The sequence below is a fragment of the Ranitomeya variabilis genome, chromosome 5 (assembly GCF_051348905.1).
Source record: "Ranitomeya variabilis isolate aRanVar5 chromosome 5, aRanVar5.hap1, whole genome shotgun sequence".
Taxonomy (NCBI): Eukaryota; Metazoa; Chordata; class Amphibia; order Anura; family Dendrobatidae; genus Ranitomeya; species Ranitomeya variabilis.
In genome coordinates this window covers 60,695,222-60,715,416 of record NC_135236.1, presented here as the reverse complement: position 1 = coordinate 60,715,416, position 20,195 = coordinate 60,695,222, and the positions used below count along the sequence as shown (strand labels likewise).

At 43.5% G+C, this 20,195-nt stretch overlaps 1 protein-coding gene across 1 annotated transcript in view; it reads right to left on the bottom strand.

Moving 5' to 3' along the window:
* Window positions 1-20,195, bottom strand: part of OLFM2 (olfactomedin 2) — a 445,169-nt gene that overhangs the window by 375,340 nt on the left and 49,634 nt on the right. The gene's annotated exons all lie outside the window — the stretch shown is intronic.

Below are 20,195 nucleotides of genomic sequence, written 5' to 3'. Positions count from 1 at the left end.
AGCAAGTTGCACAATGTTTTTGGTGGCACAATTTGTCATTGAACTTCATGAAACATATTGCTGTGTAACCCCAGCTTAGCTAAAGTATTCAAATCTAGCCAAGGACATCATCTTCATGGAGACTGTGATGGAGATTTATTAAGATTGGCATACTTTACTTCTGTCTTAATAAAATGAATGCTGATGTAAGCCACACTTGTCTTATTAAGAGGCACATCCCTCCTAATAAATCAGGCGCAATTGCTTGTTGTGTGTGTGCCAGAAAATTTACTTCCAGCGTAGATTTCCCCTATAATTTATGCCAAGTTCTGGAGGAAATTATGGCACATTTTTTAGTGTTGTGCTCCTTTTGCTGTGCTCCAAGCAGTTTTTAAAAAAAGTTGCATGAGTGGTGGAGAAAGTTGAAAAGAGTCGCAAATTATGAAGTGCATATGTTGTGCACCATAATTTATACTTTCTAAGCCAGTTTCAGTCGCAATAATAAATGTCCTCCCATATGCTCTCCTTGTGTTTGCATTGGTTTCTTTTAGGTTTCCCAGTTTTTGACGACTCTCCTAAATATATACTTGAAGAGTTATTAAGACATTCGTTATTTAAACTAGGTCTTAATAAAATGTGCGCAGGCACTTGATTTATTATGAAGTGATTATTCCGTTTCCAAAATTAGTCTATTTTGGCCCCTCCTCCTTCCATTAAACTCTAATCATTGCTTGAAAATTGCCGCGAGAGTCAGAAAACGTTTAAAAGGTCACAAAGTATGGCATGCAAATTGCACACACAAAAATATGCAACTTTTTGATGCTACTTTCTGGCATGTACACATTATTAAAGGCTCCTCATTTACCTCCTATGCAACTGTATTTAATGGTATTTTATAGTACTTCTAATAGTGATGGCCTATAACTAGAATTATTCTTATTATTTGTATAGCACCATTGATACCATGATGCTGTACATGAGCCGGGGTTACATACAAATTACAGATATCACTTACAGTAAGCAGACTAACAATGACAGACTGATACAGGGGGGGAAGGAGACAGTAGGTTGGGAGGTTGCAGCAGCTCCGGTGTTGGTGAGGCAGTAGCTCCGGTAGTGGTGAGAAGGCAGCGGGGTCAGAGCAGGCTGTAAGCTTTCCTGAAGAGGTGGGTTTTCAGGTTCCGTCTGAAGGATTCGAATGTGGCTGATAGTCGGATGTGTTGGGGCACAGAATTCCAGAGGATGGGGGATATTTGGGAGAAGTCTTGGAGGTGAGGAGCGAATAAGTGTGAAGGAGAGAATGAGATCTTAGGAGGACCAGAGATTATGCGAGGGAAGATATCAGGAGATTAGTTCAGAGATGTATGGGGGAGACAGGTTATGGATGGCTTTGTAAGTCAGTATTATTTTGAACTGGATATGCTGAGGGAATGGGAGCCAGTGAAGAGATTTGCAGAGGGGGGAAGCGGAGGAGTAGCGAGAAGAGAGGTGAATTAGATGGGCAGCAGAGTTAAGATTCACTGGAGAGGTGCAAGGGTGTTAGCAGGGAGGCCACAGAAAAGGATGTTGCAGTAGTCGAGGCGGGAGATGATGAGGGCATGCTCAAACATTTTGGTAGATTGAGGATTGAGGGAAGGATGGATTCTGGAAATATTTTTGAGCTGGAGGCAACAGGAGGTGGAAAGAGACTGGATCTGCAGTTTGAAGGACAGGGCAGAGTCAGTAGACTTCCGGTATGGGGGAAAGAATAAACCATCAGCAATGATCAGCAAAGGGCTGACTCTGGCAGAGGTACCCCTACTGATCATCGGCTGGCTTTGCACATTCGGATAAAAACCCAATCACATTTTATAAGTTTGGTCCCATCAAGTGCCACTTTTTAAGTGCACATTAAACATGTACCAGAAATGTATACATAATATATAAGGAAATTCAAAAATCCATCTCTTCAAGAAAGCTTACAGCCTGCAATGACCCCACTGCCTCCTCACCACTACCGGAGCTACGGCAAACACCCCAACCTATTGTCTCCTTCCTATTATCTGGTAGACTGTAAGCCCGTAAGGACAGGGCCCTCTCCCCTCTGCACCTGTCTGTCAGTGTTAGCTTCTTCATTTTAATCTAAATTTAGATTTTATATGTAATCCCTTTTTCCACATACACCTTGGAATCTATTGGTGCTCTAAAAATAATAATAATGATGATAATAATAATAAGAAGAAGAATAAATGTGACCAGATAAGAGTAAAATAAAAATACACAAAACACATTTGAAAAATGTTGTGACTTTTTTTTCCATCAGAAAACTGGAGCGTCTAACTTATTGCATCTGTACAACATTTAGTTTAGGCACATATCACTGTAAATACTCTTCTTCGACTACCTATTGTATCTACACGCAATCCCTAGCAGCTCAATGCCATGCCGCAGGATAAAATAAATTCTAACTTAATTAAAAAATGTTTTTCATTAGCAAAATTAACAATACAAAACAACATGTAGAAAAAAGGGTGGGAGCAAACCTCCAATAGAGAGAGGCAATATAAGATAGCTGAGTTAGAACTGGTCCATTAATATGTTGAGCAATATTTGCAGAGGTGTGACGAGATTAACCTGCAAGAGTTTAAGTATTTGGAAAAAAAACATCAATTCAAATCATTGTTGAAAAGTAATAAGGTGTTATGAAGGGCAATGATTAATAAAGTGCAAGTGCCTAATGTGAATAAGAATAGAAAAGCCCTATTCCAAAATATACAATTAAAGAAGTAACCAGTCTAGTCATGATTAGTCCAACCAATGTAAACTATTCTACTTAAATCAAAAAAGCCTTCTTATATGATGGTTGAATAAAGTACATAGTGCATGAATTAGCATAATGCAGTGTCCACCATTTTACATACAGAACCAACACCCTAGCAGCACACAAGCAGTCAATGTTCAGAATAGGTACATTACCTCAAGGAGTTAATACCAAAGAACCACAATGAAACGACATGGACAGTTCTGCCTCCCAAACCCCAAAGCCATTTCACTCACTCTTTTTCTGCGGGTGTGAGCGAAACGGCGTAGGGGTTTGGGAGGCTGTTCATGTTTTTCATTGTGGTCCTTTAGTATTAACTCCTCGAGGTAATGTACCTATTGTGAACATTGATTGCTTATGTGCTTGTTTAATTCTATATTTTGGAATAGGGCGTTTCTTGTTATGATCCTGGTGGTAGGATCTCAAACTGACCTGACACATATACCCTGAATATATAGGACAAGTTCTGGGGATGTGGAAGCTATACTGACCGCAATCCTGATCCTATCCAAACACACTAAAGGCAGCTGTGGAGTGTTACCTGAAAACCTAGATGCCTCGTCACAGCCTGAGAAACTGACTACCCCTAGAGAGAAAGCAAAGACCTCACTTGCCTCAGAGAAATATCCCCAAAGTTTTAGATAGCCCCCCACAAATAATAACGGTGAGTTAAGGGGAAAACACAAACGTAGAGATGAAACAGGTTTAGCAAATGAGGCCCGCTAATACTAGATAGGCAGATAAAGATAGGTGTCTGTGCGGTCAGTACAAAACTATCAAAAATAAACCACGCAGAGAATACAAGAACACCCACACTGACTCACGATGTGAGGGGCGCACTCTGCACCCCAGAACTAACCAGCAAGCAAAAAATCACATGAAAGCAAGCTGGGCTGAACTCATCATATAATGAGAAACGTTTTCAAGGAAATAATGAGAAACTGAACAAGCAAACTTAGCTTCTCATAGCAGGAGACTGGTCACAAGGAATATTCAGGAGAGCACAGGATCAGGACTGAATACACCGACAGCAGGCGACAAGTAAAGGTCCAGGTGAGTTAAATAGGCCCAGCCTAGCAGGAGATGAAACAGCTGAGCTCAGCCATATCGCTAAAGGCCACCAGAGGGAGCCCAAGAACAAACTCACACAGTACCACTCATGACTAGTGTTGAGCGATACCGTCCGATACTTGAAAGTATCGGTATCGGAAAGTATCGGCCGATACCGGCAAAGTATCGGATCCAATCCGATACCGATACCCGATACCAATACAAGTCAATGGGACTCAAGTATCGGACGGTATCCTGTATGGTTCCCAGGGTCTGAAGGAGAGGAAACTCTCCTTCAGGCCCTGGGAACCATATTAATGTGTAAAATAAAGAATTAAAATAAAAAATATTGCTATACTCACCTCACCGAGGGAACCGGCAGCGTTGTTTGCTTAAAATGCGCGCTTTTCCTTCCTTCCATGACGTCACGGCTTCTGATTGGTCGCGTGCCGCCCATGTGGCCGCGACGCGACCAATCACAGCAAGCCGTGACGTAATTTTCAGGTCCTTCTAGGCATTCAGTATTTTAAAATTACGTTCCGGCTTTGTGATTGGTCGCGTCGCGGTCAGATGGGCGACGCGACCAATCACAAGCCGTGACGTCACGGGAGGCAGGAGACGCGCGCATTTTAAAATGCGCGCGTGTCCAGCCTCCCGTGACGTCACGGCTTGTGATTGGTCGCGTCGCCCATGTGGCCGCGACGCAACCAATCACAGCAAGCCGTGACGTAATTTCAGGTCCTTCAGGATTTTAAAATTACGTTCTGGCGACGCGACCAATCACAAGCCGTGACGTCACGGGAGGCTGGACACGCGCGCATTTTTTAAAAACCAATCAGAAGCCGTGACGTCACGGAAGGAAGGAAAAGCGCGCATTTTAAGCAAACAACGCTGCCGGTTCCCTCGGTGAGGTCCAGGCTGCGTCGGAGAGGTGAGTATAGCAATATTTTTTATTTTAATTCTTTCTTTTACACATTAATGTTGTTTCGATACCGATACCCGATACCACAAAAGTATCGGATCTCGGTATCGGAATTCCGATACCCGCAAGTATCGGCCGATACCCGATACTTGCGGTATCGGAATGCTCAACACTACTCATGACCACAGGAGGGAGCCCGAGAACGGAATTCGCAACAGTTTCTATACTTATTCACATTAAGCACTTGCACTTTATTAATCATTGCCCTTCATAACACCTTATTGCTTTTCAGCAATCATTTGAATTGATGTTTTTTTTCCCAATACCTAAACTATTACAGATTAATCTCTTCACACCACTGCAAATATCTTATATTGCCGCTCTCTACTGGAGGTTTGTTCCCACCCTGCTTTCTACATGTTGTTTTGTATTTTTTATTGTACTAATAAAAATCATTGTTTTAATTAAGCTAGAATCTCTTCAATCCTGCGGCATGGCATTGAGCTGCTAGGAATTGCGTGTATAGATTCTTAGTAGAAAGTGTCTAGCATCTAGCTTTCACACTTAGGACATGAGATTATTTATCTATTGTATCTCTCTGGCAGAAGTCTTATACGGGCACTTGTGCTAGAAATCGATTCACCTGAAAATACTAAATGTTTTTCATTGGCAAACTCCCAGAATATTCACGGTATTTACTGAGGTCATGTCAAAATAGCATCAAAATCAGATCTATGTGAAGATTCTAGAGGGAGAAATTGAACATTACGATTCTACTTTAAAGGGGCTTTCTGGGACTTAAGTGGGAGCTGTACTTTCGAAAAACTTTGCATAAATCAATAGCACAAGTGAACATAAGAAACATTGCAATATATTATGGGAAAATCTCATCCGAATGCAGTCCGATGAATGCACACAGAGAATGGAGATAATGGAGAAAGTAAGTTCTCAGTCTTCTCCACACCTATGCTCCGATTTGCTCATGTGAGAGAATCGGATCACACTAAGATGACAATAAGATTAAACTCTGACCGAGTTTGATCCAAGTGACATTGGCATAATCAACCTCGCGTGAGAGAATCGAAGGTCGTGTGACCCCAGCCTAAAAGACAGACTATTAGCACAGTGATGTTACACCTCCCTTTATACAATATGGAGTGCTGTGGGGAACAAGGGGTCAGAAGCACCGAGAGGAATGTAGCAGAAAGAGGCACAAAAGGGATCATGCTGAGCTGTCTAACAAGTCTTTTACCTCATCCCAATGCTGGATTCATATCTACACAGCTCATTAGTGCTATATATTGCCCTCCATGATGCTGCTTCTTTCTGTAGGGTAAAAAAAGAGAAAGAAGAGCAGAACTCCTCTTTGTGTGCTGTGTATGGGAGATATCACGTCTGCTACTCTTGTCCCTCCAGCTCAGACTCAAGTGAAAATTAGTGACTCCTTCCGACATCTGTGAGTTTTTAAATATGGAAAAACAGGTCTGCAGCGTTTTAGTCCGATTTTCATCAGGGTGTCAGTTTCTACTTTCAGTGGTCTTTCACGTATAAAAGAAAAATCAGTAAATTGCCAAGCTTCTCCTATTTATTGCAATGTTAATTATGGACAGCAAACAGATTTCACATGGATGAACGGATGATAATGAGTGCCGTCAGTGATTTCACGGATCCATAGACTCGTATGTCATTTTGATCTGTGTCTCCAATGAAAAACGGACACGTCTCCATGAATTTTTCATTGACACATTGTCCAAAAAAAATGTGAATAGCTCCATCGATTATAATGGGTAGGTGCTCTAACTGTGAACACTACATATATAGAACACGTAGGCGAATAAGGCCCAAGGCATAGAAACTGCTGAAGGGAAAACTGCTGGTCCAGGATACAAGTCATATAAAGGCCAGTGTTGTGAAATTGGATTTTGGGCTCCCCCGGTGGCCACTGGTGGAATTGAACTGGTGTTCATCATCCCCTCTGTTCACCTGTTTCCATCAGGATGTGGGAGTCGCTATTTAACCTTGCTCCTCTGTCACTTCCATGCCGGTCAACATTGTAATCAGAAGCCTTTCTGTGCATGTTCCTGCTACTAGACAACTCCCAGCTAAGTTGGACTTTTGTCCTCGTTTGTTTTTGCATTTTGTTCCAGTTCACAGCTGTAGTTTCGTTTCTGTGTCTGGAAAGCTCTTGTGATCTGAAATTGCCACTCTGATGTTATGAGTTAATACTAGAGTCTTAAAGTAATTTCAGGATGGTATTTTGATAGGGTTTTCAGCTGACCATGAAAGTGCCCTTTCTGTCTTCCTGCTATCTAGTAAGCGGACCTCAATTTTGCTAAACCTATTTTCATACTATGTTTGTCATTTCATCTTAAATCACCGCCAATATATGTGGGGGCCTCTGTCAGCCTATCGGGGAAATTTCTCTAGAGGTGAGCCAGGACTATATTTTCCTCTGCCAGGATTAGTTAGTCCTCCGGCCGGCGCTGGGCGTCTAGGGATAAAAACGTAGGCTACGCTACCCGGCTACTGTTAGTTGTGCGGCAGGTTTAGTTCATGGTCAGTTTAGTTTCCATCCTTCCAAGAGCTAGTACTCATGTTTGCTGGGCTATGTTCTCTTGCCATTGAGAACCATAACAGTTTGACCGTCCGCAAAGGGTTAAATTAATTGACAGAGAAAGGAGAGAAAAGAGAAGTCTGCTGAAGATTTTTTTTTTTTTTTTTTCCCTTCCCTTCAGTTCTGAGTGTGCTTGTAATTGAATCTCTTGCAAGTCTGCCTATATTGCAGCCTTTCTCTCTCTCTCTCTCCTTCTAATCCTGGAATGGCTCTGTGTTCACCTGTTTAAAATGGATATTCAGAGTTTAGCGGCAGGTTTGAATAATCTCACCACGAAAGTTCAAAATTTACAAGATTTTGTTGTTCATGTTCCTATATCTGAACCTAGAATTCCTTTGCCTGAATTTTTCTCGGGGAATAGATCTTGCTTTCAAAATTTCAAAAATAATTGCAAGTTGTTTTTGTCCCTGAAATCTCGCTCTGCTGGAGATCCTGCTCAGCAGGTCAGGATTGTGATTTCCTTGCTCCGGGGCGACCCTCAGGATTGGGCTTTTGCATTGGCTCCAGGGGATCCTGCGTTGCTCAATGTGGATGCGTTTTTTCTGGCCTTGGGGTTGCTTTATGAGGAACCTCAGTTAGAGCTTCAGGCGGAAAAGGCCTTGATGTCCCTATCTCAGGGGCAAGACGAAGCTGAAATATACTGCCAGAAATTCCGTAAATGGGCTGTGCTTACTCAGTGGAATGAGTGCGCCCTGGCGGCGAATTTCAGAGAGGGTCTCTCTTATGCCATTAAGGATGTTATGGTGGGGTTCCCTGTGCCTGCGGGTCTGGATGAGTCCATGACAATGGCTATCCAGATCGATAGGCGTCTGCGGGAGCGCAAACCTGTGCACCATTTGGCGGTGTCTACTGAGAAGACGCCAGAGAATATGCAATGTGATAGAATTCTGTCCAGAAGTGAACGGCAGAATTTAAGACGAAAAAATGGGTTGTGCTTCTATTGCGGTGATTCAACTCATGTTATATCAGCATGCTCTAAGCGTACTAAGAAGCTTGATAAGTCTGTTTCAATTGGCACTTTACAGTCTAAGTTTATTCTATCTGTGACCCTGATTTGTTCTTTATCATCTATTACCGCGGATGCCTATGTCGACTCTGGCGCCGCTTTGAGTCTTATGGATTGGTCCTTTGCCAAACGCTGTGGGTATGATTTGGAGCCTCTTGAAACTCCTATACCCCTGAAGGGGATTGACTCCACCCCATTGGCTAGTAATAAACCACAATACTGGACACAAGTAACTATGCGGATTAATCCGGATCATCAGGAGATTATTCGCTTTCTTGTGCTGTATAACCTACATGATGTGTTGGTGCTTGGATTGCCATGGCTGCAATCTCATAACCCAGTCCTTGACTGGAAAGCTATGTCTGTGTTAAGCTGGGGATGTAAGGGGACGCATGGGGACGTACCTGTGGTTTCCATTTCATCATCTATTCCCTCTGAGATTCCTGAATTCTTGACTGAATATCGTGACGTTTTTGAAGAACCTAAGCTTGGTTCATTACCTCCGCACCGGGAGTGCGATTGTGCCATAGATTTGATTCCGGGTAGTAAATACCCTAAGGGTCGTTTATTTAATCTGTCTGTGCCTGAACATGCTGCTATGCGAGAATATATAAAGGAGTCCCTGGAAAAGGGACATATTCGTCCTTCGTCATCTCCCTTAGGAGCCGGTTTTTTCTTTGTGGCTAAGAAAGATGGCTCTTTGAGACCGTGTATTGATTATCGGCTTTTGAATAAAATCACGGTTAAATATCAATATCCGTTGCCACTGCTGACTGATTTGTTTGCTCGCATAAAGGGGGCCAAGTGGTTCTCTAAGATAGATCTCCGTGGGGCGTATAATTTGGTGCGAATTAAGCAGGGGGATGAGTGGAAGACCGCATTTAATACGCCCGAGGGCCACTTTGAGTATTTGGTGATGCCTTTTGGTCTTTCAAATGCCCCTTCAGTCTTTCAGTCCTTTATGCATGACATTTTCCGTGATTATTTGGATAAATTTATGATTGTGTATCTGGATGATATTTTGATTTTTTCGGATGACTGGGACTCTCATGTCCAGCAGGTCAGGAGGGTTTTTCAGGTTTTGCGGTCTAATTCCTTGTGTGTGAAGGGTTCTAAGTGCGTTTTTGGGGTTCAAAAGATTTCCTTTTTGGGATATATTTTTTCCCCCTCCTCCATCGAGATGGATCCTGTCAAGGTTCAAGCTATTTGTGATTGGACGCAACCCTCTTCTCTTAAGAGTCTTCAGAAATGTTTGGGCTTTGCTAACTTTTATCGTCGATTTATTGCTGGTTTTTCTGATGTTGTTAAACCATTGACTGATTTGACTAAGAAGGGTGCTGATGTTGCTGATTGGTCCCCTGCTGCTGTGGAGGCCTTTCGGGAGCTTAAGCGCCGCTTTTCTTCCGCCCCTGTGTTGCGTCAGCCTGATGTTGCTCTTCCTTTTCAGGTTGAGGTCGACGCTTCTGAAATCGGAGCTGGGGCAGTTTTGTCGCAGAGAAGTTCCGATTGTTCCGTGATGAGACCTTGTGCCTTTTTCTCGCGTAAATTTTCGCCCGCCGAGCGGAATTATGATGTTGGGAATCGGGAGCTTTTGGCCATGAAGTGGGCTTTTGAGGAGTGGCGTCATTGGCTTGAGGGGGCTAGACATCAGGTGGTGGTATTGACTGACCACAAAAATCTAATTTATCTTGAGTCCGCCAGACGCCTGAATCCTAGACAGGCGCGCTGGTCGTTGTTTTTCTCTCGGTTTAATTTTGTGGTGTCCTACCTGCCGGGTTCTAAGAATGTTAAGGCGGATGCCCTTTCTAGGAGTTTTGAGCCTGACTCCCCTGGTAACTCTGAACCTACAGGTATCCTTAAGGATGGAGTGATATTGTCTGCCGTTTCTCCAGACCTGCGGCGGGCCTTGCAGGAGTTTCAGGCGGATAGACCTGATCGTTGCCCACCTGGTAGACTGTTTGTTCCTGATGATTGGACCAGTAAAGTCATTTCTGAGGTTCATTCTTCTGCGTTGACAGGTCATCCTGGAATCTTTGGTACCAGGGATTTGGTGGCAAGGTCCTTCTGGTGGCCTTCCCTGTCTCGAGATGTGCGAGGCTTTGTGCAGTCTTGTGACGTTTGTGCTCGGGCCAAGCCTTGTTGTTCTCGGGCTAGTGGATTGTTGTTGCCCTTGCCTATCCCGAAGAGGCCCTGGACGCACATCTCGATGGATTTTATTTCGGATCTTCCTGTTTCTCAGAAGATGTCTGTCATCTGGGTGGTGTGTGACCGTTTCTCTAAGATGGTCCATTTGGTTCCCCTGCCTAAGTTGCCTTCTTCTTCCGAGTTGGTTCCTCTGTTTTTTCAAAATGTGGTCCGTTTGCATGGTATTCCGGAAAATATCGTTTCTGACAGAGGAACCCAATTCGTGTCTAGATTTTGGCGAGCATTCTGTGCTAGGATGGGCATAGATTTGTCTTTCTCGTCTGCTTTCCATCCTCAGACAAATGGCCAGACCGAGCGGACGAATCAGACCTTGGAGACATATTTGAGGTGTTTTGTGTCTGCAGATCAGGATGATTGGGTTGCTTTTTTGCCTTTAGCGGAGTTTGCCCTCAATAATCGGGCCAGCTCTGCCACCTTGGTGTCTCCTTTTTTCTGTAATTCGGGGTTTCATCCTCGATTTTCTTCTGGTCAGGTGGAATCTTCGGATTGTCCTGGAGTGGATGCTGTGGTGGAGAGGTTGCATCAGATTTGGGGGCAGGTAGTGGACAATTTGAAGTTGTCCCAGGAGAAGACTCAGCTTTTTGCCAACCGCCGGCGTCGGGTTGGTCCTCGGCTTTGTGTTGGGGACTTGGTGTGGTTGTCTTCTCGTTTTGTCCCTATGAGGGTTTCTTCTCCTAAGTTTAAGCCTCGGTTCATCGGCCCGTACAAGATATTGGAGATTCTTAACCCTGTGTCCTTCCGTTTGGACCTCCCTGCATCTTTTTCTATTCATAATGTTTTTCATCGGTCATTGTTGCGCAGGTATGAGGTACCGGTTGTGCCTTCCGTTGAGCCTCCTGCTCCGGTGTTGGTTGAGGGCGAGTTGGAGTACGTTGTGGAAAAAATCTTGGACTCCCGTGTTTCCAGACGGAAACTCCAGTATCTGGTCAAATGGAAGGGATACGGTCAGGAGGATAATTCTTGGGTGACTGCCTCTGATGTTCATGCCTCCGATCTGGTCCGTGCCTTTCATAGGGCTCATCCTGATCGCCCTGGTGGTTCTGGTGAGGGTTCGGTGCCCCCTCCTTGAGGGGGGGGTACTGTTGTAAAATTGGATTTTGGGCTCCCCCGGTGGCCACTGGTGGAATTGAACTGGTGTTCATCATCCCCTCTGTTCACCTGTTTCCATCAGGATGTGGGAGTCGCTATTTAACCTTGCTCCTCTGTCACTTCCATGCCGGTCAACATTGTAATCAGAAGCCTTTCTGTGCATGTTCCTGCTACTAGACAACTCCCAGCTAAGTTGGACTTTTGTCCTCGTTTGTTTTTGCATTTTGTTCCAGTTCACAGCTGTAGTTTCGTTACTGTGTCTGGAAAGCTCTTGTGATCTGAAATTGCCACTCTGATGTTATGAGTTAATACTAGAGTCTTAAAGTAATTTCAGGATGGTATTTTGATAGGGTTTTCAGCTGACCATGAAAGTGCCCTTTCTGTCTTCCTGCTATCTAGTAAGCGGACCTCAATTTTGCTAAACCTATTTTCATACTATGTTTGTCATTTCATCTTAAATCACCGCCAATATATGTGGGGGCCTCTGTCAGCCTATCGGGGAAATTTCTCTAGAGGTGAGCCAGGACTATATTTTCCTCTGCCAGGATTAGTTAGTCCTCCGGCCGGCGCTGGGCGTCTAGGGATAAAAACGTAGGCTACGCTACCCGGCTACTGTTAGTTGTGCGGCAGGTTTAGTTCATGGTCAGTTTAGTTTCCATCCTTCCAAGAGCTAGTACTCATGTTTGCTGGGCTATGTTCTCTTGCCATTGAGAACCATAACAGGCCAGATACAGTGTTACTACCTCTGTATAGGAATGAGCGGACCCATGGAAGTTTAGGTTCTGGTACCCTACCCAAACTTTATTACAAAGTTCAGTTCGGATACGAGAACTTAATCAGAACTTATCTCTCTTTCACACAGGTCTATTTTTTCTCAGAAAAGTTACTTGAAAGTATAGTTACCCTTTAAATCAACTGAAAAGGAGATGGGATAACGACATTTAGGACCCTCGCCTGTTAGCAGACTGAAATGACTGGAACACCATAGTCCCTTCAATGTTTACGGATACATTTGGCTACTGTCCCAATTACCTTTGGTTGGGTTCAGAAACGCGCTTGCAAAATTGTTATTGGATATTCATCCACATGTCCATTTTTCATCAGTATGCTATCCATATATCCGTATGCAATCCATGTGTAGGCATTTTTTTACATCCGTATGTTGATTTACTACATCTGAATCCCATCCATGTGCCAATTATATACAACTCTATGTCCATTTTTTTACACTGTACGCCATCCATATATCTGTACTGTATGCCATCCGTACGTCCATTTTGCACATCCATACGATATCCGTTTTTTCATGAGCAATTTAACTCATAATAAAAGGTCAAATACAGTTTCAAATCATAATAATTGTAGTGAATCTATGAAAGACGCACAAAATACGGATATAACCTGTACATGATCCAATTTTTGTGCACCCATCGACAAGTCTGGTCCAAACGCATTCTTGTGTCAGATTTCTATTTTCCCCCTCCAACCTGACCAGTTTTCTTTTGCCTCAACTGATCGCAACTGATGTCAAAATGGCATCAGTTGTCATCATTTTAAAAGGTAAAGAATGACAAAAAGGCCAATCTGGATATAAAATGTGAATAAAGATGCACAATTGTGCTCACCTGGCCAGCTTGTGATCTCACAACCACTGAACGGACTTTGGCTGCTGCAGACCCATAAGGAAAGTTCAAGAAAGAAAATGGAAATAATGGATTAACCTGCGCTGCCGTAGAAGGATGATGAGAGGACAGGAATTCTAGTAATGCAGTTGATTTGTCAGTGCGTTAAGAATTGTTGAAACGTCTTCATCAGGATTATCGCAATGTGTCCTGATGAAGATGTTTCAACACTTCGAAACGCGTTGACAAGAAAACCACATTACTTGCTTTCTTGTCTTCTCATCATCCTTCGATGGCAGCGCAAACTATCCCATTATTTCAATTTTCATCAGTTGTCATCAAGCTCTTTCCCCAGGTTCAACTATAACGCTTGTCAGGCAAACTAAAAAATATAGGCCCCAAATCATCAAAACGTTTACACCAGGATTCTGGCGAAAATCACTTTTTAAGGCTGCAAAATTTATGCGTACCAAGAAGTTGCGTAAAATTTGTATATTTTTCTGTCATTTTCATGGACGGGTACGTACGTGATGCCACAGGTTATCTAAGTTATGATAAAATGTGGTTCAGCTTACACCAGAAATCTTACTCCAGTAACTGTCTGCAGTAAGATCTATGGCAAGGTGCACGGACGCCATTCCAGTTGTCAGATACACCTAATTCATTAAGAGGTGCGCATATTTTACGTCTGACTCCAATACACCCACTCATCAAGGATAGCGTGATCGTCGCCAGTCTTGATGAATCGGAGTCGTAGTGTTTTTTAATCCAACTCTTCTGCCAGAAGTAAAAATTAAAAGTCAGATGGCCATATAGGAGGAAATGAGGCCTTAAATGGATGGTAGTGATGAGCGCTAGTTCTCGATACTCGAGTTTGCCTAGGGTTCTCGGATATACACCGAGTATCGCGGGTGCTCAAGTGACATGTTCTAGTCCCCGAGCCTGCATGATTCATGACTGTTAGACTCCCCCCCAAAAAAATTTGAGCATTGCCTGACATACACAGTAAATCTTTGCATGTTTTGCTTTGACAGAACTGTTTTGATATGGTCATGTGTTTATTACATGCGGTTTTAGTACCTTTCTGTGCTAAGAACACGTGCATTTTTTACCTGTGAACTTTCCACATCTAATAAAATTCTAGTGAACAGCAGAACATAAAACACAGCGTACCTGAAAGAGAAAACGACATGGTGTGGATCTGACACATGCACCGCAGGTCAGTTTACACAGTGAAAAAAAAGCGCAGTGGACAGATTAATATATAAATCCCATCCACTTTGCTGGAACTGCAAGACACTGTGATTTTTGCTCAGAGAAAATACTCAAGAGAGAAAAACTCTCCAAGATCTCTTATATTCCTTTTTATGGAAGAGAGCTTTCACTACCATTCACAGCCCCTACACCATGAGGGGAGCTGTCTGTTTTCCATCAGCTGATCTGGGACGATGCTGCCATGTTTTGTGTTTGCATTACCGAGAGTACAGACTTGGAACCTTGAGGCTTTCCTTGGTAGATGACTGATGATTGACTACCCACAAGCATATGAGATTACTTCACGAATAGGCATTTACATACATGTGCTAAGAAGTTACAATAAATATATATCCCCTGGAAGCACTTTCCCACACAGACAGACAGAATAAAACATGTCTACTGTCTGAATCTGCCATGAAATCCTCTCAATCATTCTAGACACGTATTCCAGTCGAATATATTTGTTAGGGAAATCCTCCTCATTTCTCCATATTTCAATTTGAAAACACATTGACTCTGATTCATCAAGTTTTTATGCCAGAATTCCTGAGCAAAAATCCTTGAATTAAACAAAATATTTGTGCAACGTAAGGCTGCTCAAAATTTTTTGGAGTAAGAGTTGACCTGAGCATGACAGTATGATGGATTACTATGCAGCTGTCAGGCTCAGGTCAGGAGAGCCGACAGCCAGTACAAGTTTTACCATGTGATTCTCGCACGAGAAACACGGCTGTCTGTCTCTGCCCTTATGGAGAGAAACACGCAAATGTGCAGGCCACTTTGCGCCTCGTCAGATTTAATAAGAGGTATGCACTTCTTAATAAATTAGTTCCCTCACGCTCCACCATACCAGCTCATCAAGACCCGCTTGAAAATCGCCAGTCTTGAAGGATCCGGGACCTTACCTCTCCACTTAAGTTCAAAAGTCCATTATTTGCTTACCAGTGATATTCATGTTTTTCACAGATAGCACTCCTACCTACAATAGTGAATGGGGTCATTCACATGTCAGTGATTTTCCATGGTCCAAATGGTCCATGCAAAATCACAGCGAAAAGTCTCAGTCTCAGTGTTTTTATCTAGAGGCGGATGACAATTGGTAATTCAAGTCTATGGGTCAATGAAAAAATCAGACAGCACTAGGACAGCATTTGATAGCAGTCTGGTTTTCATGGACTGTTAGAAATGGAAAGAATAGAGGTTTTTTGTTTCTCTTTTCACATTCGAGACAAACTGACTACACTAAAAACAAACTCAGATGAAACGATAACCAAAAATTAGTGATGAAACTCAGCCAGTGAAAAAAAGGGAAGTCTGGATGAGGTGTCAGATTGAGCCCAATAAAACCTAGTTTTTCATAGCTTTGTTAGATAGATAGATAGATAGATAGATAGATAGATAGATAGATAGATAGATAGATAGATAGATAGTAAAAAAGGAACAGCACAATAGTTCACAGCGGGTGCCAGGCCTCCACAGGCAAACAGTCTAAAGGTACCTTCACACGAAACGATATCGCTAGCGATCCGTGACGTTGCAGCGTCCTGGCTAGCGATATCGTTTCATTTGACACGCAGCAGCGATCAGGATCCTGCTGTGATGTCGCTGGTCGCTGAATAAAGTCCAGAACTTTATTTGGTCATCCGATCGCCGTGTATCGTTGCGTTTGAAAGCAAAAGCAACGATACCAGCGATATTTTACACTGGTAACCAGGGTAAACATCGGGTTGCTAAGCGCAGGGCCGCGCTTAGTAACCCGATGTTTACCCTGGTTACCAGCGTAAAAGTAAAAAAAACAAACAGCACATACTCACCTGCGCGTCCCCCAGCGTCTGCTTCCTGACACTTACTGAGCACCGGCCCTAAAGTGAAAGTGAAAGCACAGCGGTGACGTCACCGCTGTGCTGTTAGGGCCGGAGCTCAGTCAGTGTCAGGAAGCAGACGCTGGGGGACGCGCAGGTGAGCATGTACTGTTTGTTTTTTTTACTTTTACGCTAGTAACCAGGGTAAACATCGGGTTACTAAGCGCGGCCCTGCGCTTAGCAACCCGATGTTTACCCTGGTTACCCGGGGACCTCGGCATCGTTGGTCGCTGGAGAGCGGTCTGTGTGACAGCTCCCCAGCGATCAAACAGCGACGCTGCAGCGATCGGCATCGTTGTCGCTATCGCTGCAGCGTCGCTTCGTGTGAAGGTACCTTAATACTTGCCAAACTAAACAGAATAAAAAAGGAGAAGGCAGCACTACAATTGTTTCAGGTGAAAAAAGTGAAAAAACTTTATTCTGCCCCACTCATCCTGGGCAACATTTCGGCTCCTCCTGAGCCTTTTTCAGGAGGAGCCGAAACGTTGCCCAGAATGAGTGGAGCAGAATAAAGTTTTTTCACTTTTTTCCACCTGAAGCCATTGAAGTGCTGCCTTCTCTTTTTTTGTTCTGTTTTTTTCTTATTTGTTTTCTTCTAGTTAAATAGATAGATAGACAGATAGATAATAGATAGATGATAGATAATAGATAGATAGATAGATAGATAATATGGTACGCATTAGGCATTAGATAGCGTTTAGGCATGCAATTTTGGTCCAAACACGTGTAGTTTTTAATGCTTTCCCAAAGTTGCCCTTATTCAGGTGCTAACTAAACAGAACAGACCCTGGCTCCTCACATACGCTAAGCTAGCCCCAGTTCCATCAAACAAAACAGCTATACAGCAACCACTGATACTTGCAGTTCTCTGCACGCAGCCTGAGTATTTAATCATGATCACTAATGATGAGCGAGTATACTCGTTGCTCGGGTTTTCCCGAGCATGCTCAGGTGGTCTCCGAGTATTTCGGCGTGCTCGGGGATTTAGTTTTTGTGGACACAGCTGCATGATTTGCGACTGCTAGACAGGTATCTAGCAGCCACACTTCATGTAGCTGCGTCAACATAAACTACTTCCACGCCGAAATACTCGGAGACCACCTGAGCATGCTCGGAGACAACCCGAGCATGCTCGAAGACGACCCGAGCAATGAGTATACTCGCTCATCACTAATGATCACATATATCATTGCAGGCTCATCCAAGCAAATTACAGTCCTTTCTTCTAGAGCAGATGTTTTACACAGAAGAGGCAAGATCCTACAAGTTTGAGTATCCTCTTCAGTCTGAGCTCCAGCAGATTCCAGTGCCAAACAGAAGTGCTCAACTTTGTGCACAGTCGCTCTAAACAGGCTGTAGCTTTCACATGGTTCAATCTCTACAGCTCTCACAAACAGACTGATTAGTGCAGTTACCAGACAGAGAGACATCCCAGCACGTCTCTCTCCCAGCTGTAGTTTTGGCTGATCACTCATCAATAGTGTTGAGCGATACCTTCCGATATTCAAAAGTATCGGTATCGGATTGGATCGGCTGATATCCAAAAAATATCGGATATCGCCGATACCGATACCCGATACCAATACAAGTCAATGGGACACAAATATCAGAAGGTATCCTGGATGGTTCCCAGGGTCTGAAGGAGAGGAAACTCTCCTTCAGGCCCCGGGATCCATATTCATGTAAAAAATAAAGAATAAAAAAAAAAAATATGGATATACTCACCCTCGGACGGCCCCTGGCTGTCACCGCTGCAAGCGTCTGCCTCCATTCCTAAGAATGCAGAGTGAAGGACCTTCGATGACGTCGCGGCTTGTGATTGGTCGCGTGACCGCTCATGTGACCGCTCACGCGACCAATCACAAGCCGCGACGTCATCGCAGGTCCTACACTCACTGCATTCTTAGGAACGGAGGCTGCCGGTTACACCGCTAAGGTCCAGGGTCCGCCGGAGGGGTGAGTATATCCATATTTTTTATTTTTATTCTTCATTTTTTACATGAATATGGATCCCAGGGCCCGAAGGAGAGTCTCCTCTCCTCCAGACCCTGGGAACCACACACTGGGAACTTCCGATTCCGATTTCCGATATCACAAAAATATCGGAACTCGGTATCGGAATTCCGATACAACGAATATCGGCCGATACCCGATATTTGCAGTATCGGAATGCTCAACACTACTCATCAACAGCACACTCGACTCTGCTTCAGCCAGCAGATTGACACTCCCTCAGGAGATTGACACAACATGAAGCTACTTCCTGGTTGTTAGCAAAACCCTACAGGTGTATCTAATCAAGACCCTGCAGAGCTGCCCTTCCCAGCTATGCTACAATAGATAGATGAGTCCTGACTTATCTGATTGACTTGAAATGTGGTCCATTAGGATTTTATTGTACTTTTGACAGTGGAAGTCTAAAAAAAGTTTTCTAGGGGTTATATAGGACATTAAAGAACTCAAACACTGAAATAAAAAAAATCTAATTCCTTGGTGAAGACATCATGCCTATAGCCAGTGTTGCCATCTTGACTTTTATTTTGTTATTATGGACGCCGTACATTTTATTTTACCAACAGGTCAAGCAAGTTTTTACAGACTGTCCAGGAATTTCTGGAAGTTTGGCAACCCTGCCTATAACTGCTTTATATATCCTTGTGGTTGCTTAACTATGTGCTACATTGGGAGCAGAAACAAAGATAGACACCATCCAAGTTCATTCATCTAAAACCTGTTCTGAACTTGCAATAAGAGGAGTTACCTGCTTGAGTAGAGGGCCGCTATCAAGCAGTTACTCTTCCTAGGGCGATCCATGTATTAAACGAGCGGCCATTCGAAAAGTTAATTACCAACACATAACCAAGAGGCAAAAAAATTAAATTGTGCAGAATTGCTCCACAATACACAACTTCACAACTTTCTGATTTCTAACCCAATTAATAAAGAAACTGAAAACTCTTTTTAAAGTTATGGCTTACAATTGTCATCATTTGAGGCACAGAACCTCGTAGTCTTATTACTAGGGCAAGGTATCCACCGTTCAGTGTCACGTAACTTCTCTGTATATGTTCAGAACCTTTCCTAGTCACAAAAAAAGTCAGTGACACAATAACTAAAAACACAGAGGAGAGGTAAAGCAAGATGAGGAGAGGCGAGAGATGGGGATGAGGGGATGGTGGATGGTGCTGCCGTCTCACTGATTCAACCTGTGTATGAGTTTATTGCCTTCAGAAAGGATTGATGCCGCAAAGGGAGAGAGACATCTATCTGAAAACACAGAACAGAGAAGAGAAGAGAGGGGAAGGGAAGAAAGGAGAGGAATGGAGAGAAGAGAAGAGAAGAGAAGAGAAGAGAAGAGAAGAGAAGAGAAGAGAAGAGAAGAGAAGAGAAGAGAAGAGAAGAGAAGAGAAGAGAAGAAGGGTGCTGTTATGGTCACTCTGGTCAAAGCTGTGTTTGAAACCAATCCTATGGAACAAAATAGAGGCATCAACTGAAAATACAGAGGAGAGGACAGGGGAAAAGAGGGTAGGAGAGAAAAGGAAAGGAAAGGAGAGGGTGAAGCAAGAGGAGGTCTCTGCTTAAACCTTTGTGTACACTAATACTGGGGAACAGAGAAGAAGTAGCAATTGGGAAACATCTCGCCAACAACATACAGGAGATAAGAGTCTAGGAGAGGAGAGAAGAGGAGAGGGAAAGAGAGGAGAGAGAGGAGCAAGAGAAGATCATGCTACATTATCTCTGCTCTGACCTGTGTGTAATACATCATTTGGAATAAAATAGAGGCAGCAA